Below are 25,295 nucleotides of genomic sequence, written 5' to 3' on the forward strand. Positions count from 1 at the left end.
CATTAATCTTATTTTGTCAATTAGGAACATTCAGCACCCACCCGCTATCAAGGCAGCTGCCTATCATGTCATGCCCTACCTGCACAGGTGTGCTGGCTACTCAAATGATCCAATTAAGGAGGCCATTTAGTCAGCAGCAGCAGAAGTCCTGTGCCTGGACGCTCCAACAGCGGCCAGACACAAGCAGAAGCAGCAGAAGCAGCAGCAGCACCACCTTTTGTTTTTTGGCTGCAGCAGCAGCAGCAGCAGCAGCAAGGCCCACAGGGCTGGCTAGCTGGCTAGCCAGCAAGCAGGTAGCAATGAAAGTAGGAATCTTTCTTTTTAACCCTGTAAGGGGGTGGTGCACTGTACCCGAAGATACTGCCATATCGGGTCAATGCATAGGGCGACGGAAGCAAGCTTCGAAATCGGCCCCCGTTCTCAAAAATCCATTTAATATATGGTCCCCAGATAGGGGACGTATCAGATATTAAACTGATAAGAACAGATACTACACTTGATCTTAGCCAAAAGGCCGAGAAGCGATAACCGTGAAAGGGGCGGGCCCAACAAGGTCCCCTTCATGGGCACTATCACTGCTTGCTGTCAGGGAGGCTGCCAGACAATTTTCCATGCACACTCTGGGCTGGGGGGCAGTCAACCACCAGTACACACAGCAGAACCTAAACCCATACCATTATTGCTAAGCAGCAAGACAGGGGCCCATTGCACTCCCACGGGGCCTTTTTAAATGCAATCCATAACCCGGATTTGCCAGGAACCCTTCTTACTCCTCCTACTTGCATGTGACACTGGGCTTAGGATCTGCATAGGAAACACACACACAAGCACACACCTACCTTTGTTGCCTGCAGATGCCTCCTTGGCTGTCCCCAAACGGTATCAAACCAACACCCACGGGAAGCTGTAAGCATAGAGGACATGCCTGCACCCCATTGGACTTACCTGTGTGGGTTAAATCCGGGTTATTTGACAACCTATGGCGGTGATGGTTCTGCTCAGGCAGAGCAGTGCTGATGCTCCTCATAAAGCTGTCGCTGCTGTGAAGGTTCTAGGTGACATCACAATCCCTATGGTTACATACACAACAAAGCTGGGTTGTTGTTGTTTACACTCTGCAAGGCCTGTGGAAGTGAGTGACATCATAGCACTGTAGTTCTGAGGGTTCTAGATGGATGCAACAATCTCCTGTTGCTTCTATGAAGGCCATAATAGACGACATCACCAAACAGCTCCATAGTCACATACACAGCAAAGGAGAGATGTTGTTTACACCTAGTGATGTCAGTGGTATTGAGTGACATCACAGCACAGTGCTAAGGCTCCTGGGCCTGGACACAGCAGCGGCTGCAATATCTCAACGGAGAATACGTTTATATATATGTGTGTGTGTGCGCGTATATATATATATATATATATTTATATATATTATATATATATATATATATTATTCTCCGCCGAAATCACTTTTAAACCCATTTCCACCTTTTTTTCCCTTCTCTTCCTCTTACTTTTTTTTCACGTTTTTTTACGTTTTTCTCCTTTTCGCCTCTTTTCTGGGCGTATTATTCTTCTTTTTCTTCTTTTTTTTCGTCTAATGCATACCCCATCAGTGCAGCAATGCTTATTCAATACCGCCAGCAGATGGAGACACTGGGGGATAATTTTCTAAGGATTTATACTGATTTTTCCTGTCTGAATTTGTCGCACAGAAAGTTGCAGGCCAAATATGTGTGACATTTCTGCGACTTTAGCTTCTAGAGCATTTTTACAACATTATACATAGGTGCTGAATACATAAAAAGCGACTGTTCAGCGACAGACAAGTCGCATCGGCTGAAAGTAGGCCAGAATGTCAGTCCATGTTGGAGCAGGTTTAGATACAGTCTAAAGCATAGATCTCAAAGTCTGTGCACAGAATTTAGCAAGGGCCTCGCACCTTCTGATGCATCAGGTAGGTGCACTATAGCATAGCCTAACCCTCTGTACTTTGGTCTATATTGATGCGGGACATAGACAGCCAGCTGATGACCAATCCATTAGTGCAATGGATGGCTGGAAGCATTTGTCTTTGCCTTTGCAATACCACAGAAGCAATGCATGGTCAATGTACAGCAATGACACACCTGTGTGAACAGCCAGGAGACCCCCCCATGTTATGTTACATAGTTACATAGTTAGTACGGTCGAAAAAAGACATATGTCCATCAAGTTCAACCAGGGAATTAAGGGGTAGGGGTGTGGCGCGATATTGGGGAAGGGATGAGATTTTATATTTCTTCATAAGCATTAATCTTATTTTGTCAATTAGGAACATTCAGCACCCACCCGCTATCAAGGCAGCTGCCTATCATGTCATGCCCTACCTGCACAGGTGTGCTGGCTACTCAAATGATCCAATTAAGGAGGCCATTTAGTCAGCAGCAGCAGAAGTCCTGTGCCTGGACGCTCCAACAGCGGCCAGACACAAGCAGAAGCAGCAGAAGCAGCAGCAGCACCACCTTTTGTTTTTTGGCTGCAGCAGCAGCAGCAGCAGCAGCAAGGCCCACAGGGCTGGCTAGCTGGCTAGCCAGCAAGCAGGTAGCAATGAAAGTAGGAATCTTTCTTTTTAACCCTGTAAGGGGGTGGTGCACTGTACCCGAAGATACTGCCATATCGGGTCAATGCATAGGGCGACGGAAGCAAGCTTCGAAATCGGCCCCCGTTCTCAAAAATCCATTTAATATATGGTCCCCAGATAGGGGACGTATCAGATATTAAACTGATAAGAACAGATACTACACTTGATCTTAGCCAAAAGGCCGAGAAGCGATAACCGTGAAAGGGGCGGGCCCAACAAGGTCCCCTTCATGGGCACTATCACTGCTTGCTGTCAGGGAGGCTGCCAGACAATTTTCCATGCACACTCTGGGCTGGGGGGCAGTCAACCACCAGTACACACAGCAGAACCTAAACCCATACCATTATTGCTAAGCAGCAAGACAGGGGCCCATTGCACTCCCACGGGGCCTTTTTAAATGCAATCCATAACCCGGATTTGCCAGGAACCCTTCTTACTCCTCCTACTTGCATGTGACACTGGGCTTAGGATCTGCATAGGAAACACACACACAAGCACACACCTACCTTTGTTGCCTGCAGATGCCTCCTTGGCTGTCCCCAAACGGTATCAAACCAACACCCACGGGAAGCTGTAAGCATAGAGGACATGCCTGCACCCCATTGGACTTACCTGTGTGGGTTAAATCCGGGTTATTTGACAACCTATGGCGGTGATGGTTCTGCTCAGGCAGAGCAGTGCTGATGCTCCTCATAAAGCTGTCGCTGCTGTGAAGGTTCTAGGTGACATCACAATCCCTATGGTTACATACACAACAAAGCTGGGTTGTTGTTGTTTACACTCTGCAAGGCCTGTGGAAGTGAGTGACATCATAGCACTGTAGTTCTGAGGGTTCTAGATGGATGCAACAATCTCCTGTTGCTTCTATGAAGGCCATAATAGACGACATCACCAAACAGCTCCATAGTCACATACACAGCAAAGGAGAGATGTTGTTTACACCTAGTGATGTCAGTGGTTGACATCACAGCACAGTGCTAAGGCTCCTGGGCCTGGACACAGCAGCGGCTGCAATATCTCAACGGAGAATACGTTTATATATATGTGTGTGTGTGCGCGTATATATATATATATATATATATATATATATATATATTTCTCCGCCGAAATCACTTTTAAACCCATTTCCACCTTTTTTTCCCTTCTCTTCCTCTTACTTTTTTTTCACGTTTTTTTACGTTTTTCTCCTTTTCGCCTCTTTTCTGGGCGTATTATTCTTCTTTTTCTTCTTTTTTTTCGTCTAATGCATACCCCATCAGTGCAGCAATGCTTATTCAATACCGCCAGCAGATGGAGACACTGGGGGATAATTTTCTAAGGATTTATACTGATTTTTCCTGTCTGAATTTGTCGCACAGAAAGTTGCAGGCCAAATATGTGTGACATTTCTGCGACTTTAGCTTCTAGAGCATTTTTACAACATTATACATAGGTGCTGAATACATAAAAAGCGACTGTTCAGCGACAGACAAGTCGCATCGGCTGAAAGTAGGCCAGAATGTCAGTCCATGTTGGAGCAGGTTTAGATACAGTCTAAAGCATAGATCTCAAAGTCTGTGCACAGAATTTAGCAAGGGCCTCGCACCTTCTGATGCATCAGGTAGGTGCACTATAGCATAGCCTAACCCTCTGTACTTTGGTCTATATTGATGCGGGACATAGACAGCCAGCTGATGACCAATCCATTAGTGCAATGGATGGCTGGAAGCATTTGTCTTTGCCTTTGCAATACCACAGAAGCAATGCATGGTCAATGTACAGCAATGACACACCTGTGTGAACAGCCAGGAGACCCCCCCATGTTATGTTACATAGTTACATAGTTAGTACGGTCGAAAAAAGACATATGTCCATCAAGTTCAACCAGGGAATTAAGGGGTAGGGGTGTGGCGCGATATTGGGGAAGGGATGAGATTTTATATTTCTTCATAAGCATTAATCTTATTTTGTCAATTAGGAACATTCAGCACCCACCCGCTATCAAGGCAGCTGCCTATCATGTCATGCCCTACCTGCACAGGTGTGCTGGCTACTCAAATGATCCAATTAAGGAGGCCATTTAGTCAGCAGCAGCAGAAGTCCTGTGCCTGGACGCTCCAACAGCGGCCAGACACAAGCAGAAGCAGCAGAAGCAGCAGCAGCACCACCTTTTGTTTTTTGGCTGCAGCAGCAGCAGCAGCAGCAAGGCCCACAGGGCTGGCTAGCTGGCTAGCCAGCAAGCAGGTAGCAATGAAAGTAGGAATCTTTCTTTTTAACCCTGTAAGGGGGTGGTGCACTGTACCCGAAGATACTGCCATATCGGGTCAATGCATAGGGCGACGGAAGCAAGCTTCGAAATCGGCCCCCGTTCTCAAAAATCCATTTAATATATGGTCCCCAGATAGGGGACGTATCAGATATTAAACTGATAAGAACAGATACTACACTTGATCTTAGCCAAAAGGCCGAGAAGCGATAACCGTGAAAGGGGCGGGCCCAACAAGGTCCCCTTCATGGGCACTATCACTGCTTGCTGTCAGGGAGGCTGCCAGACAATTTTCCATGCACACTCTGGGCTGGGGGGCAGTCAACCACCAGTACACACAGCAGAACCTAAACCCATACCATTATTGCTAAGCAGCAAGACAGGGGCCCATTGCACTCCCACGGGGCCTTTTTAAATGCAATCCATAACCCGGATTTGCCAGGAACCCTTCTTACTCCTCCTACTTGCATGTGACACTGGGCTTAGGATCTGCATAGGAAACACACACACAAGCACACACCTACCTTTGTTGCCTGCAGATGCCTCCTTGGCTGTCCCCAAACGGTATCAAACCAACACCCACGGGAAGCTGTAAGCATAGAGGACATGCCTGCACCCCATTGGACTTACCTGTGTGGGTTAAATCCGGGTTATTTGACAACCTATGGCGGTGATGGTTCTGCTCAGGCAGAGCAGTGCTGATGCTCCTCATAAAGCTGTCGCTGCTGTGAAGGTTCTAGGTGACATCACAAATCCCTTTGGTTACATACACAACAAAGCTGGGTTGTTGTTGTTTACACTCTGCAAGGCCTGTGGAAGTGAGTGACATCATAGCACTGTAGTTCTGAGGGTTCTAGATGGATGCAACAATCTCCTGTTGCTTCTATGAAGGCCATAATAGACGACATCACCAAACAGCTCCATAGTCACATACACAGCAAAGGAGAGATGTTGTTTACACCTAGTGATGTCAGTGGTATTGAGTGACATCACAGCACAGTGCTAAGGCTCCTGGGCCTGGACACAGCAGCGGCTGCAATATCTCAACGGAGAATACGTTTATATATATGTGTGTGTGTGCGCGTATATATATATATATATATATATATATATATATATTTCTCCGCCGAAATCACTTTTAAACCCATTTCCACCTTTTTTTCCCTTCTCTTCCTCTTACTTTTTTTTCACGTTTTTTTACGTTTTTCTCCTTTTCGCCTCTTTTCTGGGCGTATTATTCTTCTTTTTCTTCTTTTTTTTCGTCTAATGCATACCCCATCAGTGCAGCAATGCTTATTCAATACCGCCAGCAGATGGAGACACTGGGGGATAATTTTCTAAGGATTTATACTGATTTTTCCTGTCTGAATTTGTCGCACAGAAAGTTGCAGGCCAAATATGTGTGACATTTCTGCGACTTTAGCTTCTAGAGCATTTTTACAACATTATACATAGGTGCTGAATACATAAAAAGCGACTGTTCAGCGACAGACAAGTCGCATCGGCTGAAAGTAGGCCAGAATGTCAGTCCATGTTGGAGCAGGTTTAGATACAGTCTAAAGCATAGATCTCAAAGTCTGTGCACAGAATTTAGCAAGGGCCTCGCACCTTCTGATGCATCAGGTAGGTGCACTATAGCATAGCCTAACCCTCTGTACTTTGGTCTATATTGATGCGGGACATAGACAGCCAGCTGATGACCAATCCATTAGTGCAATGGATGGCTGGAAGCATTTGTCTTTGCCTTTGCAATACCACAGAAGCAATGCATGGTCAATGTACAGCAATGACACACCTGTGTGAACAGCCAGGAGACCCCCCCATGTTATGTTACATAGTTACATAGTTAGTACGGTCGAAAAAAGACATATGTCCATCAAGTTCAACCAGGGAATTAAGGGGTAGGGGTGTGGCGCGATATTGGGGAAGGGATGAGATTTTATATTTCTTCATAAGCATTAATCTTATTTTGTCAATTAGGAACATTCAGCACCCACCCGCTATCAAGGCAGCTGCCTATCATGTCATGCCCTACCTGCACAGGTGTGCTGGCTACTCAAATGATCCAATTAAGGAGGCCATTTAGTCAGCAGCAGCAGAAGTCCTGTGCCTGGACGCTCCAACAGCGGCCAGACACAAGCAGAAGCAGCAGAAGCAGCAGCAGCACCACCTTTTGTTTTTTGGCTGCAGCAGCAGCAGCAGCAGCAGCAAGGCCCACAGGGCTGGCTAGCTGGCTAGCCAGCAAGCAGGTAGCAATGAAAGTAGGAATCTTTCTTTTTAACCCTGTAAGGGGGTGGTGCACTGTACCCGAAGATACTGCCATATCGGGTCAATGCATAGGGCGACGGAAGCAAGCTTCGAAATCGGCCCCCGTTCTCAAAAATCCATTTAATATATGGTCCCCAGATAGGGGACGTATCAGATATTAAACTGATAAGAACAGATACTACACTTGATCTTAGCCAAAAGGCCGAGAAGCGATAACCGTGAAAGGGGCGGGCCCAACAAGGTCCCCTTCATGGGCACTATCACTGCTTGCTGTCAGGGAGGCTGCCAGACAATTTTCCATGCACACTCTGGGCTGGGGGGCAGTCAACCACCAGTACACACAGCAGAACCTAAACCCATACCATTATTGCTAAGCAGCAAGACAGGGGCCCATTGCACTCCCACGGGGCCTTTTTAAATGCAATCCATAACCCGGATTTGCCAGGAACCCTTCTTACTCCTCCTACTTGCATGTGACACTGGGCTTAGGATCTGCATAGGAAACACACACACAAGCACACACCTACCTTTGTTGCCTGCAGATGCCTCCTTGGCTGTCCCCAAACGGTATCAAACCAACACCCACGGGAAGCTGTAAGCATAGAGGACATGCCTGCACCCCATTGGACTTACCTGTGTGGGTTAAATCCGGGTTATTTGACAACCTATGGCGGTGATGGTTCTGCTCAGGCAGAGCAGTGCTGATGCTCCTCATAAAGCTGTCGCTGCTGTGAAGGTTCTAGGTGACATCACAATCCCTATGGTTACATACACAACAAAGCTGGGTTGTTGTTGTTTACACTCTGCAAGGCCTGTGGAAGTGAGTGACATCATAGCACTGTAGTTCTGAGGGTTCTAGATGGATGCAACAATCTCCTGTTGCTTCTATGAAGGCCATAATAGACGACATCACCAAACAGCTCCATAGTCACATACACAGCAAAGGAGAGATGTTGTTTACACCTAGTGATGTCAGTGGTATTGAGTGACATCACAGCACAGTGCTAAGGCTCCTGGGCCTGGACACAGCAGCGGCTGCAATATCTCAACGGAGAATACGTTTATATATATGTGTGTGTGTGCGCGTATATATATATATATATATATATATATATATATATATATATATATATATATATATTTCTCCGCCGAAATCACTTTTAAACCCATTTCCACCTTTTTTTCCCTTCTCTTCCTCTTACTTTTTTTTCACGTTTTTTTACGTTTTTCTCCTTTTCGCCTCTTTTCTGGGCGTATTATTCTTCTTTTTCTTCTTTTTTTTCGTCTAATGCATACCCCATCAGTGCAGCAATGCTTATTCAATACCGCCAGCAGATGGAGACACTGGGGGATAATTTTCTAAGGATTTATACTGATTTTTCCTGTCTGAATTTGTCGCACAGAAAGTTGCAGGCCAAATATGTGTGACATTTCTGCGACTTTAGCTTCTAGAGCATTTTTACAACATTATACATAGGTGCTGAATACATAAAAAGCGACTGTTCAGCGACAGACAAGTCGCATCGGCTGAAAGTAGGCCAGAATGTCAGTCCATGTTGGAGCAGGTTTAGATACAGTCTAAAGCATAGATCTCAAAGTCTGTGCACAGAATTTAGCAAGGGCCTCGCACCTTCTGATGCATCAGGTAGGTGCACTATAGCATAGCCTAACCCTCTGTACTTTGGTCTATATTGATGCGGGACATAGACAGCCAGCTGATGACCAATCCATTAGTGCAATGGATGGCTGGAAGCATTTGTCTTTGCCTTTGCAATACCACAGAAGCAATGCATGGTCAATGTACAGCAATGACACACCTGTGTGAACAGCCAGGAGACCCCCCCATGTTATGTTACATAGTTACATAGTTAGTACGGTCGAAAAAAGACATATGTCCATCAAGTTCAACCAGGGAATTAAGGGGTAGGGGTGTGGCGCGATATTGGGGAAGGGATGAGATTTTATATTTCTTCATAAGCATTAATCTTATTTTGTCAATTAGGAACATTCAGCACCCACCCGCTATCAAGGCAGCTGCCTATCATGTCATGCCCTACCTGCACAGGTGTGCTGGCTACTCAAATGATCCAATTAAGGAGGCCATTTAGTCAGCAGCAGCAGAAGTCCTGTGCCTGGACGCTCCAACAGCGGCCAGACACAAGCAGAAGCAGCAGAAGCAGCAGCAGCACCACCTTTTGTTTTTTGGCTGCAGCAGCAGCAGCAGCAGCAGCAAGGCCCACAGGGCTGGCTAGCTGGCTAGCCAGCAAGCAGGTAGCAATGAAAGTAGGAATCTTTCTTTTTAACCCTGTAAGGGGGTGGTGCACTGTACCCGAAGATACTGCCATATCGGGTCAATGCATAGGGCGACGGAAGCAAGCTTCGAAATCGGCCCCCGTTCTCAAAAATCCATTTAATATATGGTCCCCAGATAGGGGACGTATCAGATATTAAACTGATAAGAACAGATACTACACTTGATCTTAGCCAAAAGGCCGAGAAGCGATAACCGTGAAAGGGGCGGGCCCAACAAGGTCCCCTTCATGGGCACTATCACTGCTTGCTGTCAGGGAGGCTGCCAGACAATTTTCCATGCACACTCTGGGCTGGGGGGCAGTCAACCACCAGTACACACAGCAGAACCTAAACCCATACCATTATTGCTAAGCAGCAAGACAGGGGCCCATTGCACTCCCACGGGGCCTTTTTAAATGCAATCCATAACCCGGATTTGCCAGGAACCCTTCTTACTCCTCCTACTTGCATGTGACACTGGGCTTAGGATCTGCATAGGAAACACACACACAAGCACACACCTACCTTTGTTGCCTGCAGATGCCTCCTTGGCTGTCCCCAAACGGTATCAAACCAACACCCACGGGAAGCTGTAAGCATAGAGGACATGCCTGCACCCCATTGGACTTACCTGTGTGGGTTAAATCCGGGTTATTTGACAACCTATGGCGGTGATGGTTCTGCTCAGGCAGAGCAGTGCTGATGCTCCTCATAAAGCTGTCGCTGCTGTGAAGGTTCTAGGTGACATCACAATCCCTATGGTTACATACACAACAAAGCTGGGTTGTTGTTGTTTACACTCTGCAAGGCCTGTGGAAGTGAGTGACATCATAGCACTGTAGTTCTGAGGGTTCTAGATGGATGCAACAATCTCCTGTTGCTTCTATGAAGGCCATAATAGACGACATCACCAAACAGCTCCATAGTCACATACACAGCAAAGGAGAGATGTTGTTTACACCTAGTGATGTCAGTGGTATTGAGTGACATCACAGCACAGTGCTAAGGCTCCTGGGCCTGGACACAGCAGCGGCTGCAATATCTCAACGGAGAATACGTTTATATATATGTGTGTGTGTGCGCGTATATATATATATATATATATATATATATATATATATTTCTCCGCCGAAATCACTTTTAAACCCATTTCCACCTTTTTTTCCCTTCTCTTCCTCTTACTTTTTTTTCACGTTTTTTTACGTTTTTCTCCTTTTCGCCTCTTTTCTGGGCGTATTATTCTTCTTTTTCTTCTTTTTTTTCGTCTAATGCATACCCCATCAGTGCAGCAATGCTTATTCAATACCGCCAGCAGATGGAGACACTGGGGGATAATTTTCTAAGGATTTATACTGATTTTTCCTGTCTGAATTTGTCGCACAGAAAGTTGCAGGCCAAATATGTGTGACATTTCTGCGACTTTAGCTTCTAGAGCATTTTTACAACATTATACATAGGTGCTGAATACATAAAAAGCGACTGTTCAGCGACAGACAAGTCGCATCGGCTGAAAGTAGGCCAGAATGTCAGTCCATGTTGGAGCAGGTTTAGATACAGTCTAAAGCATAGATCTCAAAGTCTGTGCACAGAATTTAGCAAGGGCCTCGCACCTTCTGATGCATCAGGTAGGTGCACTATAGCATAGCCTAACCCTCTGTACTTTGGTCTATATTGATGCGGGACATAGACAGCCAGCTGATGACCAATCCATTAGTGCAATGGATGGCTGGAAGCATTTGTCTTTGCCTTTGCAATACCACAGAAGCAATGCATGGTCAATGTACAGCAATGACACACCTGTGTGAACAGCCAGGAGACCCCCCCATGTTATGTTACATAGTTACATAGTTAGTACGGTCGAAAAAAGACATATGTCCATCAAGTTCAACCAGGGAATTAAGGGGTAGGGGTGTGGCGCGATATTGGGGAAGGGATGAGATTTTATATTTCTTCATAAGCATTAATCTTATTTTGTCAATTAGGAACATTCAGCACCCACCCGCTATCAAGGCAGCTGCCTATCATGTCATGCCCTACCTGCACAGGTGTGCTGGCTACTCAAATGATCCAATTAAGGAGGCCATTTAGTCAGCAGCAGCAGAAGTCCTGTGCCTGGACGCTCCAACAGCGGCCAGACACAAGCAGAAGCAGCAGAAGCAGCAGCAGCACCACCTTTTGTTTTTTGGCTGCAGCAGCAGCAGCAGCAGCAGCAAGGCCCACAGGGCTGGCTAGCTGGCTAGCCAGCAAGCAGGTAGCAATGAAAGTAGGAATCTTTCTTTTTAACCCTGTAAGGGGGTGGTGCACTGTACCCGAAGATACTGCCATATCGGGTCAATGCATAGGGCGACGGAAGCAAGCTTCGAAATCGGCCCCCATTCTCAAAAATCCATTTAATATATGGTCCCCAGATAGGGGACGTATCAGATATTAAACTGATAAGAACAGATTTTTTTTTTTTTTACGTTTTTATTAGTAAAGTGCAAAAACAAGAAATACATACAAGTAAACTTTCACTACTATTCAAAATGCATCATATTACATATCACATTATTGCATTCCAAAGACTAAAGTGCCAAAGTGAATTAGCTTTCTGGGCCCCCAGTCTCTTTTTGTCCAATAAATAGTAGACAAAAAGATCACTCAGTGCAAGTTTAAAACAGTCACTTTCACTAATCAAGTCTTTCTGGAAAACCAAAATATTGCGAGACTTCCATAAGGCATTCTTGACGGTATTCACAACAGTCCATATCACTCTCTCTGTATCTTTATTTTGACTCGTAAAATTCCCGAATAAAACAACTTCATGATTAAAAGTCTTTAGACCGGTAAGAAACATTAAAAGACTCGCCACACTTTTCCACACCTCTTGAGCATAAAAACAGTTCCAAAACACATGTAAGACTGTCTCTTCTCCTCCACAGCTTCCTCTTGGACATCTTGAAGTATTGCACAATCCCCGTCTGTGCTGAAAGTGTCTGGTAGGTACACACTCATGTGCTATTGACCATGCAAGATCTTTATTGCAATTCTCCAGATACGGTGCATTAACCATCCTCCACACTCTGTCACATTTTGTTTTAGAGAAGTTTAAAATCCCAGAGGTTTGCTCCGATCTCCTGAGCTCCATCTCTATTCTTTTGGGATGCTTGAGAATCTCAATGTCCATGTCTTTCAAGTTATACAGACGAATCACTTTCTCTAAAACCATATAGTGCTTTGGAGGTATGATTAAAACAGGGGATGTCTGAGGTAGGTGAATCCATTTTCTTTTTCTAAATATATCACCAGCAGCATACTTTAGATAAAATGTCCATTGTTTAGAGGATAAAACAGTCTTAAAACACATGCTAAAAAACTTCAGGTATAAAAAATTTTTAAGATTAGGAACGTTTTTACCTCCATTTTTGTGCAGCTTGTACATAATGTCTCTCTTGAGTTTTTCCATCCTTGAACTCCAGATAAAATGAAAAAATTGTTTTTGCAGGTTTTTAAGAACAGTCTCTGATGGAGGAAACACTGTGTTAAGGTACAATAAAACAGGTAAAAGCAAGGAACGTATAATTAAAAGCTTCCCTTCAATTGATAGTTTCCTAAGCTTCCAAAAGTCAATTTTTTTCTGTACCTTTTCTTTAATAATGTTCCAACTCTCCTCTCCATCATTTTTTGCATTAAAAACCACTCCTAAAACCTTTATTTTCTCACTCTGGATCTTTAGTTGGGGGATGTCTGTATTTGACCACTTCCCAATCCCCAAACATTCACATTTAGCAATATTTAGTTTAAAAGCAGATGCTTGGCAAAAAAATTCAGTCTTCATCAAGGCTCTTCTGACAGATACTTCTGAGTCACATAAAATGGTCACATCATCCATATATGCAAGGGTTTTCGTAAACTGTCCATTACCCCCTGGTATGGGGACCCCTCTGATCACCTTGTCCTTTCTCAGCATAGCCAGTAGGGGTTCTATTGCACATATAAATAGCAGCGGTGACAAAGGGCATCCTTGCTTAACGCCCGAACTCAGTAAAACATCTTCAGATAAAAACCCATTGACTAAAATTTTGCTAAAGCAGTCATTGTATAAAAGTGCAACATGCTTGATAAAACTCTCTGGAAAACCCATCTTTTTTAAAACAGTCCATAAATGCTGGTGGGAAACTCTGTCATATGCTTTCATAAAATCAAGAGATAACACTGCAAGCTTCTGTTGGCGCTCCTGCTGGTACCAGATGGCATCTCTGATGACATTGAGATGCTCCCACACTGCACGCCCTGGGACACCACATACTTGGTCAGGGTGGATCACCGTCTCAATCACTAGCTTCATGCGGTTGACCAAGATTTTTGCAAAAATTTTATAGTCCACATTGAGTAGAGTGATTGGTCTCCAATTTTCTAGCTTTGTCTTGTCTCCTTTCTTGTACAACAAAGTCACCACACCACTCCTCCAGGACTCAGGCAGCTTCTCACAGTTAAAAACCTCTTTAAGAACAGCATAAAAATCAGACTTTAAAATTTCCCAAAAAGACAGGTAAAATTCTATTTGTAATCCATCAGATCCAGGAGTTTTCCCTTTTAAAAAACTCTTTACTGCACTTTCCACTTCAGCCATATTCACACTATTGCACAAAACATCTTTGTCCTGATCACTCAGACAATATTGCACAGAGTCCATTACTTCGGGTAAAAAGTCAGAGTCAATGTGTTTTTCACTAAAAAGATCATGATAAAAACTGTGTGCTTTATTTAAAAGTCCATCTTTAGTAGTCTCACCATCAAGATTTTTTATTAATTCTTTCTTTTCAACAAGTTTCTTTAAAAAGAAGCGTGAGCAAGTCTCATTTTTTTCCATATGTTCCACTTTTGCATTATAAATAATTTCTTTACCTTTTCCTTCCACAGCTTTCTTTATCTCCTCTTTCACCTTTACAATTGTATCATCCATGTTCACACCAATGCTCCTCAGCTGGTAACAGGTTTGCAGTTTTGTGTTTAGTCTTTTAAACCACCTTTGCTTCTCCTTGGCTTTGTTCACACCAGCACGCATAAAAAATTCTTTTATTTTGGCCTTTGCATGCTCCCACCAGTCCAGCATTGATGCAAACCGCTGTTGGAGATTTTTTAGTTTTTTATAATAAATAACAAAGTCTCTCTTTATGATTTCATCTTCTAGGAGCTGTGAGTTCAGTCTCCAAACACCTTTCCCTTTGATGACATCAGGTAAGTAAATTTCCACAGAGAGAAGTTTGTGGTCAGACAAGACATTATCTGTGAGTTTAGCATTATTTATTTTTATATTTTCAGAAATAAGGACAAAGTCAATTCTGGATTTATAGATGTTACTTTCCCAGGTGTAACCAGGGTCAGATGGGTTTTGACTTCTCCAGGCATCTTGCAATCTGTTGTCCTGAATTAGATTCTTCAGCTGCACTTCAGTCTTGTCTTTTCTCACAGACCCAGAGACTCTCCTCTCATCAGGCAACACACAGTTAAAATCTCCTCCCAAGACAAGAGAGGTAGCTCCATGCAAATACAACTGCACAATCTCTAGGAGGGAGGATCTTTCTTCTTTAACAGGGGAGGCATAGATGTTAATAATCCTCAACTCCACTCCATTATATTGTACATTCACAAGCAATGCCCTCCCAGGCACAATTTCCACAAAGGACATGATGTTAAAGTCCTGGCCCTTAAAAAGTATTCCAACTCCAGAGTTCTTGTTTGAGTTGTCACCTGACCAGATAGATGGGCCATATATCCAGTCAGTTCTCAGGTATTCATAATTCATGTGATGATAAATTCCACATTCTTGAATTAGAAAAATTCTTGCATTCAAAGTTGACAAAAATGAAAAAAAAGCAGCCCTCCTTGCAGGACTCTTTATTCCTCTCGCATTAAGCGAGGCAATGCTGATGGTAGCCATTTAACCCTTTTCAGGAGTTGCTGCCTCAGACTCAGGAGATGTAAGTTCCTGGATTACTTGAGATGGTGCAACCAGTAACCGTTTTGTTTGGCCACTGTTCACATCTGAGACAACAGGATCTTTCTTTCTCTTTTTTTTCAAGTCTTCAACCTCCATTTCCTCTGACCAGTCTCTTGCAAGTGTAGCCACAGATGATCCCTGCTCCATATCTGACTCGGCAAAGTCCGACTCAGTGACAGCGACCACCGACTCCACCGCCCCCATGGTGACAGCAGGGACAGCACGGGGTTCACTGCCACCAACTTTCCGCTGGATAACATCTGGCTTTACAGCAGCAGGTTTTACAGTCTCTTTCTTTTTAACTGCAGAGACTGCAGTCTGAACAGACCCAACAGTAACAGCAACAGGAACAGGATCCGCAGTCTGAATAGTGTCCACAGGTTTGGATCCAGCCTCGGGTGTGGCAGCAATAGCAGCAGCAGCAGCAGCAGCCTGGTCACAAGATGATGCAGCGACCTCCGCCCAAGTTCTGGACCTGTACAGACAGTCTTTGAACACATGTCCACGTTGCCCGCAGAGATTGCACACCACCTCCTCCGTGCAACCTCCTGAGGTATGTCCAGCTTTGCCGCAGCGACCACAGAACTGCACAGATGGTGAAGTGCAAGCATCCTGTCTGTGGCCAAAGCTCCTGCATTTTCTGCAAAATTCCGGCATGTTGTTATAAAACAGGTAGCCTCTGTCTCTGCCAATTGTAAAGCTGGAGGGCGGATGTTGCATGCCCTCAATTCCATCAGGATCAGCTCTAAACTTCACACGGAACTTGTATTTACCAGTCCAGAGATCCTCTGTATTGAAGATTTTCTCTCCTCCTTTCACCTCAGAGCAATATCTCTGGAGAAAGCGCCCAATGTCAGCCAGATTCACATACGGATTGTACATGAACACCACCAGGTTTGTCTCTCCTGCAGTGTATAACACAGTGAAGGTAAGTCCATCCAGCTCAGGTGAATTCAGCTTGGACTTTAATTGGTAGTGCAGATTCTGACAGGCGCTGTGAGATTCAAGCACAAGGACATATGAAGCTCTCCCATGCTGCTGCAGACATAGAATATCCTGCTTTTTCACCAGCAAGGTCTTTAGGAAGATGTTCTTCACAAGATGTTCCAAGCTGAACTTGTCCAATGCACTTTCAAGGATATCCACACGAAATCCATTCTTTATCCTGGTCTCTCCATCTTTCAGGTAATTAATTCGGCTCTGGAAAGCCATTATCGCACAATTCACAGTAGCCCCCGCAAGGGATAGCTCCTGCAATCCACCTCGCACCTCTTGATCTTAGCCAAAAGGCCGAGAAGCGATAACCGTGAAAGGGGCGGGCCCAACAAGGTCCCCTTCATGGGCACTATCACTGCTTGCTGTCAGGGAGGCTGCCAGACAATTTTCCATGCACACTCTGGGCTGGGGGGCAGTCAACCACCAGTACACACAGCAGAACCTAAACCCATACCATTATTGCTAAGCAGCAAGACAGGGGCCCATTGCACTCCCACGGGGCCTTTTTAAATGCAATCCATAACCCGGATTTGCCAGGAACCCTTCTTACTCCTCCTACTTGCATGTGACACTGGGCTTAGGATCTGCATAGGAAACACACACACAAGCACACACCTACCTTTGTTGCCTGCAGATGCCTCCTTGGCTGTCCCCAAACGGTATCAAACCAACACCCACGGGAAGCTGTAAGCATAGAGGACATGCCTGCACCCCATTGGACTTACCTGTGTGGGTTAAATCCGGGTTATTTGACAACCTATGGCGGTGATGGTTCTGCTCAGGCAGAGCAGTGCTGATGCTCCTCATAAAGCTGTCGCTGCTGTGAAGGTTCTAGGTGACATCACAATCCCTATGGTTACATACACAACAAAGCTGGGTTGTTGTTGTTTACACTCTGCAAGGCCTGTGGAAGTGAGTGACATCATAGCACTGTAGTTCTGAGGGTTCTAGATGGATGCAACAATCTCCTGTTGCTTCTATGAAGGCCATAATAGACGACATCACCAAACAGCTCCATAGTCACATACACAGCAAAGGAGAGATGTTGTTTACACCTAGTGATGTCAGTGGTATTGAGTGACATCACAGCACAGTGCTAAGGCTCCTGGGCCTGGACACAGCAGCGGCTGCAATATCTCAACGGAGAATACGTTTATATATATGTGTGTGTGTGCGCGTATATATATATATATATATATATATATATATATATATATATATATATTTCTCCGCCGAAATCACTTTTAAACCCATTTCCACCTTTTTTTCCCTTCTCTTCCTCTTACTTTTTTTTCACGTTTTTTTACGTTTTTCTCCTTTTCGCCTCTTTTCTGGGCGTATTATTCTTCTTTTTCTTCTTTTTTTTCGTCTAATGCATACCCCATCAGTGCAGCAATGCTTATTCAATACCGCCAGCAGATGGAGACACTGGGGGATAATTTTCTAAGGATTTATACTGATTTTTCCTGTCTGAATTTGTCGCACAGAAAGTTGCAGGCCAAATATGTGTGACATTTCTGCGACTTTAGCTTCTAGAGCATTTTTACAACATTATACATAGGTGCTGAATACATAAAAAGCGACTGTTCAGCGACAGACAAGTCGCATCGGCTGAAAGTAGGCCAGAATGTCAGTCCATGTTGGAGCAGGTTTAGATACAGTCTAAAGCATAGATCTCAAAGTCTGTGCACAGAATTTAGCAAGGGCCTCGCACCTTCTGATGCATCAGGTAGGTGCACTATAGCATAGCCTAACCCTCTGTACTTTGGTCTATATTGATGCGGGACATAGACAGCCAGCTGATGACCAATTCATTAGTGCAATGGATGGCTGGAAGCATTTGTCTTTGCCTTTGCAATACCACAGAAGCAATGCATGGTCAATGTACAGCAATGACACACCTGTGTGAACAGCCAGGAGACCCCCCCATGTTATGTTACATAGTTACATAGTTAGTACGGTCGAAAAAAGACATATGTCCATCAAGTTCAACCAGGGAATTAAGGGGTAGGGGTGTGGCGCGATATTGGGGAAGGGATGAGATTTTATATTTCTTCATAAGCATTAATCTTATTTTGTCAATTAGGAACATTCAGCACCCACCCGCTATCAAGGCAGCTGCCTATCATGTCATGCCCTACCTGCACAGGTGTGCTGGCTACTCAAATGATCCAATTAAGGAGGCCATTTAGTCAGCAGCAGCAGAAGTCCTGTGCCTGGACGCTCCAACAGCGGCCAGACACAAGCAGAAGCAGCAGAAGCAGCAGCAGCACCACCTTTTGTTTTTTGGCTGCAGCAGCAGCAGCAGCAGCAGCAAGGCCCACAGGGCTGGCTAGCTGGCTAGCCAGCAAGCAGGTAGCAATGAAAGTAGGAATCTTTCTTTTTAACCCTGTAAGGGGGTGGTGCACTGTACCCGAAGATACTGCCATATCGGGTCAATGCATAGGGCGACGGAAGCAAGCTTCGAAATCGGCCCCCGTTCTCAAAAATCCATTTAATATATGGTCCCCAGATAGGGGACGTATCAGATATTAAACTGATAAGAACAGATACTACACTTGATCTTAGCCAAAAGGCCGAGAAGCGATAACCGTGAAAGGGGCGGGCCCAACAAGGTCCCCTTCATGGGCACTATCACTGCTTGCTGTCAGGGAGGCTGCCAGACAATTTTCCATGCACACTCTGGGCTGGGGGGCAGTCAACCACCAGTACACACAGCAGAACCTAAACCCATACCATTATTGCTAAGCAGCAAGACAGGGGCCCATTGCACTCCCACGGGGCCTTTTTAAATGCAATCCATAACCCGGATTTGCCAGGAACCCTTCTTACTCCTCCTACTTGCATGTGACACTGGGCTTAGGATCTGCATAGGAAACACACACACAAGCACACACCTACCTTTGTTGCCTGCAGATGCCTCCTTGGCTGTCCCCAAACGGTATCAAACCAACACCCACGGGAAGCTGTAAGCATAGAGGACATGCCTGCACCCCATTGGACTTACCTGTGTGGGTTAAATCCGGGTTATTTGACAACCTATGGCGGTGATGGTTCTGCTCAGGCAGAGCAGTGCTGATGCTCCTCATAAAGCTGTCGCTGCTGTGAAGGTTCTAGGTGACATCACAATCCCTATGGTTACATACACAACAAAGCTGGGTTGTTGTTGTTTACACTCTGCAAGGCCTGTGGAAGTGAGTGACATCATAGCACTGTAGTTCTGAGGGTTCTAGATGGATGCAACAATCTCCTGTTGCTTCTATGAAGGCCATAATAGACGACATCACCAAACAGCTCCATAGTCACATACACAGCAAAGGAGAGATGTTGTTTACACCTAGTGATGTCAGTGGTATTGAGTGACATCACAGCACAGTGCTAAGGCTCCTGGGCCTGGACACAGCAGCGGCTGCAATATCTCAACGGAGAATACGTTTATATATATGTGTGTGTGTGCGCGTATATATATATATATATATATATATATATATATATATATATATTTCTCCGCCGAAATCACTTTTAAACCCATTTCCACCTTTTTTTCCCTTCTCTTCCTCTTACTTTTTTTTCACGTTTTTTTACGTTTTTCTCCTTTTCGCCTCTTTTCTGGGCGTATTATTCTTCTTTTTCTTCTTTTTTTTCGTCTAATGCATACCCCATCAGTGCAGCAATGCTTATTCAATACCGCCAGCAGATGGAGACACTGGGGGATAATTTTCTAAGGATTTATACTGATTTTTCCTGTCTGAATTTGTCGCACAGAAAGTTGCAGGCCAAATATGTGTGACATTTCTGCGACTTTAGCTTCTAGAGCATTTTTACAACATTATACATAGGTGCTGAATACATAAAAAGCGACTGTTCAGCGACAGACAAGTCGCATCGGCTGAAAGTAGGCCAGAATGTCAGTCCATGTTGGAGCAGGTTTAGATACAGTCTAAAGCATAGATCTCAAAGTCTGTGCACAGAATTTAGCAAGGGCCTCGCACCTTCTGATGCATCAGGTAGGTGCACTATAGCATAGCCTAACCCTCTGTACTTTGGTCTATATTGATGCGGGACATAGACAGCCAGCTGATGACCAATCCATTAGTGCAATGGATGGCTGGAAGCATTTGTCTTTGCCTTTGCAATACCACAGAAGCAATGCATGGTCAATGTACAGCAATGACACACCTGTGTGAACAGCCAGGAGACCCCCCCATGTTATGTTACATAGTTACATAGTTAGTACGGTCGAAAAAAGACATATGTCCATCAAGTTCAACCAGGGAATTAAGGGGTGTGGCGCGATATTGGGGAAGGGATGAGATTTTATATTTCTTCATAAGCATTAATCTTATTTTGTCAATTAGGAACATTCAGCACCCACCCGCTATCAAGGCAGCTGCCTATCATGTCATGCCCTACCTGCACAGGTGTGCTGGCTACTCAAATGATCCAATTAAGGAGGCCATTTAGTCAGCAGCAGCAGAAGTCCTGTGCCTGGACGCTCCAACAGCGGCCAGACACAAGCAGAAGCAGCAGAAGCAGCAGCAGCACCACCTTTTGTTTTTTGGCTGCAGCAGCAGCAGCAGCAGCAGCAAGGCCCACAGGGCTGGCTAGCTGGCTAGCCAGCAAGCAGGTAGCAATGAAAGTAGGAATCTTTCTTTTTAACCCTGTAAGGGGGTGGTGCACTGTACCCGAAGATACTGCCATATCGGGTCAATGCATAGGGCGACGGAAGCAAGCTTCAAAATCGGCCCCCGTTCTCAAAAATCCATTTAATATATGGTCCCCAGATAGGGGACGTATCAGATATTAAACTGATAAGAACAGATACTACACTTGATCTTAGCCAAAAGGCCGAGAAGCGATAACCGTGAAAGGGGCGGGCCCAACAAGGTCCCCTTCATGGGCACTATCACTGCTTGCTGTCAGGGAGGCTGCCAGACAATTTTCCATGCACACTCTGGGCTGGGGGGCAGTCAACCACCAGTACACACAGCAGAACCTAAACCCATACCATTATTGCTAAGCAGCAAGACAGGGGCCCATTGCACTCCCACGGGGCCTTTTTAAATGCAATCCATAACCCGGATTTGCCAGGAACCCTTCTTACTCCTCCTACTTGCATGTGACACTGGGCTTAGGATCTGCATAGGAAACACACACACAAGCACACACCTACCTTTGTTGCCTGCAGATGCCTCCTTGGCTGTCCCCAAACGGTATCAAACCAACACCCACGGGAAGCTGTAAGCATAGAGGACATGCCTGCACCCCATTGGACTTACCTGTGTGGGTTAAATCCGGGTTATTTGACAACCTATGGCGGTGATGGTTCTGCTCAGGCAGAGCAGTGCTGATGCTCCTCATAAAGCTGTCGCTGCTGTGAAGGTTCTAGGTGACATCACAATCCCTATGGTTACATACACAACAAAGCTGGGTTGTTGTTGTTTACACTCTGCAAGGCCTGTGGAAGTGAGTGACATCATAGCACTGTAGTTCTGAGGGTTCTAGATGGATGCAACAATCTCCTGTTGCTTCTATGAAGGCCATAATAGACGACATCACCAAACAGCTCCATAGTCACATACACAGCAAAGGAGAGATGTTGTTTACACCTAGTGATGTCAGTGGTATTGAGTGACATCACAGCACAGTGCTAAGGCTCCTGGGCCTGGACACAGCAGCGGCTGCAATATCTCAACGGAGAATACGTTTATATATATGTGTGTGTGTGCGCGTATATATATATATATATATATATATATATATATATATATATATTTCTCCGCCGAAATCACTTTTAAACCCATTTCCACCTTTTTTTCCCTTCTCTTCCTCTTACTTTTTTTTCACGTTTTTTTACGTTTTTCTCCTTTTCGCCTCTTTTCTGGGCGTATTATTCTTCTTTTTCTTCTTTTTTTTCGTCTAATGCATACCCCATCAGTGCAGCAATGCTTATTCAATACCGCCAGCAGATGGAGACACTGGGGGATAATTTTCTAAGGATTTATACTGATTTTTCCTGTCTGAATTTGTCGCACAGAAAGTTGCAGGCCAAATATGTGTGACATTTCTGCGACTTTAGCTTCTAGAGCATTTTTACAACATTATACATAGGTGCTGAATACATAAAAAGCGACTGTTCAGCGACAGACAAGTCGCATCGGCTGAAAGTAGGCCAGAATGTCAGTCCATGTTGGAGCAGGTTTAGATACAGTCTAAAGCATAGATCTCAAAGTCTGTGCACAGAATTTAGCAAGGGCCTCGCACCTTCTGATGCATCAGGTAGGTGCACTATAGCATAGCCTAACCCTCTGTACTTTGGTCTATATTGATGCGGGACATAGACAGCCAGCTGATGACCAATCCATTAGTGCAATGGATGGCTGGAAGCATTTGTCTTTGCCTTTGCAATACCACAGAAGCAATGCATGGTCAATGTACAGCAATGACACACCTGTGTGAACAGCCAGGAGACCCCCCCATGTTATGTTACATAGTTACATAGTTAGTACGGTCGAAAAAAGACATATGTCCATCAAGTTCAACCAGGGAATTAAGGGGTAGGGGTGTGGCGCGATATTGGGGAAGGGATGAGATTTTATATTTCTTCATAAGCATTAATCTTATTTTGTCAATTAGGAACATTCAGCACCCACCCGCTATCAAGGCAGCTGCCTATCATGTCATGCCCTACCTGCACAGGTGTGCTGGCTACTCAAATGATCCAATTAAGGAGGCCATTTAGTCAGCAGCAGCAGAAGTCCTGTGCCTGGACGCTCCAACAGCGGCCAGACACAAGCAGAAGCAGCAGAAGCAGCAGCAGCACCACCTTTTGTTTTTTGGCTGCAGCAGCAGCAGCAGCAAGGCCCACAGGGCTGGCTAGCTGGCTAGCCAGCAAGCAGGTAGCAATGAAAGTAGGAATCTTTCTTTTTAACCCTGTAAGGGGGTGGTGCACTGTACCCGAAGATACTGCCATATCGGGTCAATGCATAGGGCGACGGAAGCAAGCTTCGAAATCGGCCCCCGTTCTCAAAAATCCATTTAATATATGGTCCCCAGATAGGGGACGTATCAGATATTAAACTGATAAGAACAGATACTACACTTGATCTTAGCCAAAAGGCCGAGAAGCGATAACCGTGAAAGGGGCGGGCCCAACAAGGTCCCCTTCATGGGCACTATCACTGCTTGCTGTCAGGGAGGCTGCCAGACAATTTTCCATGCACACTCTGGGCTGGGGGGCAGTCAACCACCAGTACACACAGCAGAACCTAAACCCATACCATTATTGCTAAGCAGCAAGACAGGGGCCCATTGCACTCCCACGGGGCCTTTTTAAATGCAATCCATAACCCGGATTTGCCAGGAACCCTTCTTACTCCTCCTACTTGCATGTGACACTGGGCTTAGGATCTGCATAGGAAACACACACACAAGCACACACCTACCTTTGTTGCCTGCAGATGCCTCCTTGGCTGTCCCCAAACGGTATCAAACCAACACCCACGGGAAGCTGTAAGCATAGAGGACATGCCTGCACCCCATTGGACTTACCTGTGTGGGTTAAATCCGGGTTATTTGACAACCTATGGCGGTGATGGTTCTGCTCAGGCAGAGCAGGGCTGATGCTCCTCATAAAGCTGTCGCTGCTGTGAAGGTTCTAGGTGACATCACAATCCCTATGGTTACATACACAACAAAGCTGGGTTGTTGTTGTTTACACTCTGCAAGGCCTGTGGAAGTGAGTGACATCATAGCACTGTAGTTCTGAGGGTTCTAGATGGATGCAACAATCTCCTGTTGCTTCTATGAAGGCCATAATAGACGACATCACCAAACAGCTCCATAGTCACATACACAGCAAAGGAGAGATGTTGTTTACACCTAGTGATGTCAGTGGTATTGAGTGACATCACAGCACAGTGCTAAGGCTCCTGGGCCTGGACACAGCAGCGGCTGCAATATCTCAACGGAGAATACGTTTATATATATGTGTGTGTGTGCGCGTATATATATATATATATATATATATATATATATATATATATATTTCTCCGCCGAAATCACTTTTAAACCCATTTCCACCTTTTTTTCCCTTCTCTTCCTCTTACTTTTTTTTCACGTTTTTTTACGTTTTTCTCCTTTTCGCCTCTTTTCTGGGCGTATTATTCTTCTTTTTCTTCTTTTTTTTCGTCTAATGCATACCCCATCAGTGCAGCAATGCTTATTCAATACCGCCAGCAGATGGAGACACTGGGGGATAATTTTCTAAGGATTTATACTGATTTTTCCTGTCTGAATTTGTCGCACAGAAAGTTGCAGGCCAAATATGTGTGACATTTCTGCGACTTTAGCTTCTAGAGCATTTTTACAACATTATACATAGGTGCTGAATACATAAAAAGCGACTGTTCAGCGACAGACAAGTCGCATCGGCTGAAAGTAGGCCAGAATGTCAGTCCATGTTGGAGCAGGTTTAGATACAGTCTAAAGCATAGATCTCAAAGTCTGTGCACAGAATTTAGCAAGGGCCTCGCACCTTCTGATGCATCAGGTAGGTGCACTATAGCATAGCCTAACCCTCTGTACTTTGGTCTATATTGATGCGGGACATAGACAGCCAGCTGATGACCAATCCATTAGTGCAATGGATGGCTGGAAGCATTTGTCTTTGCCTTTGCAATACCACAGAAGCAATGCATGGTCAATGTACAGCAATGACACACCTGTGTGAACAGCCAGGAGACCCCCCCATGTTATGTTACATAGTTACATAGTTAGTACGGTCGAAAAAAGACATATGTCCATCAAGTTCAACCAGGGAATTAAGGGGTAGGGGTGTGGCGCGATATTGGGGAAGGGATGAGATTTTATATTTCTTCATAAGCATTAAT

The 25,295-nt window shown here is 45.0% G+C and overlaps 8 non-coding genes and 1 pseudogene across 8 annotated transcripts; all 9 read right to left on the reverse strand.

The window, feature by feature from the left end:
* Window positions 1-335: 335 nt before the first annotated feature.
* Window positions 336-526, reverse strand: LOC130315318 (U2 spliceosomal RNA). Its single transcript, XR_008862864.1, has one exon. It is a non-coding gene; the product is annotated as a U2 spliceosomal RNA (small nuclear RNA).
* A 2,096-nt stretch (window positions 527-2,622) lies between these two features.
* Window positions 2,623-2,813, reverse strand: LOC130315319 (U2 spliceosomal RNA). The gene has a single exon (XR_008862865.1). It is a non-coding gene; the product is annotated as a U2 spliceosomal RNA (small nuclear RNA).
* A 2,072-nt stretch (window positions 2,814-4,885) lies between these two features.
* On the reverse strand, window positions 4,886-5,076 carry LOC130315320 (U2 spliceosomal RNA). Its single transcript, XR_008862866.1, has one exon. It is a non-coding gene; the product is annotated as a U2 spliceosomal RNA (small nuclear RNA).
* A 2,080-nt stretch (window positions 5,077-7,156) lies between these two features.
* Window positions 7,157-7,347, reverse strand: LOC130315321 (U2 spliceosomal RNA). The gene has a single exon (XR_008862867.1). It is a non-coding gene; the product is annotated as a U2 spliceosomal RNA (small nuclear RNA).
* Window positions 7,348-9,446: 2,099 nt separating this feature from the next.
* On the reverse strand, window positions 9,447-9,637 carry LOC130315323 (U2 spliceosomal RNA). The gene has a single exon (XR_008862869.1). It is a non-coding gene; the product is annotated as a U2 spliceosomal RNA (small nuclear RNA).
* A 2,081-nt stretch (window positions 9,638-11,718) lies between these two features.
* LOC130315336 (U2 spliceosomal RNA) lies at window positions 11,719-11,919 on the reverse strand (annotated as a pseudogene).
* A 6,882-nt stretch (window positions 11,920-18,801) lies between these two features.
* On the reverse strand, window positions 18,802-18,992 carry LOC130315325 (U2 spliceosomal RNA). The gene has a single exon (XR_008862870.1). It is a non-coding gene; the product is annotated as a U2 spliceosomal RNA (small nuclear RNA).
* A 2,081-nt stretch (window positions 18,993-21,073) lies between these two features.
* LOC130315310 (U2 spliceosomal RNA) lies at window positions 21,074-21,264 on the reverse strand. Its single transcript, XR_008862857.1, has one exon. It is a non-coding gene; the product is annotated as a U2 spliceosomal RNA (small nuclear RNA).
* A 2,081-nt stretch (window positions 21,265-23,345) lies between these two features.
* On the reverse strand, window positions 23,346-23,536 carry LOC130315326 (U2 spliceosomal RNA). Its single transcript, XR_008862871.1, has one exon. It is a non-coding gene; the product is annotated as a U2 spliceosomal RNA (small nuclear RNA).
* Between the last annotated feature and the right edge of the window lie 1,759 nt (window positions 23,537-25,295).

This window comes from Hyla sarda, unplaced genomic scaffold (assembly GCF_029499605.1).
Source record: "Hyla sarda isolate aHylSar1 unplaced genomic scaffold, aHylSar1.hap1 scaffold_1869, whole genome shotgun sequence".
Lineage (NCBI taxonomy): Eukaryota > Metazoa > Chordata > Amphibia > Anura > Hylidae > Hyla > Hyla sarda.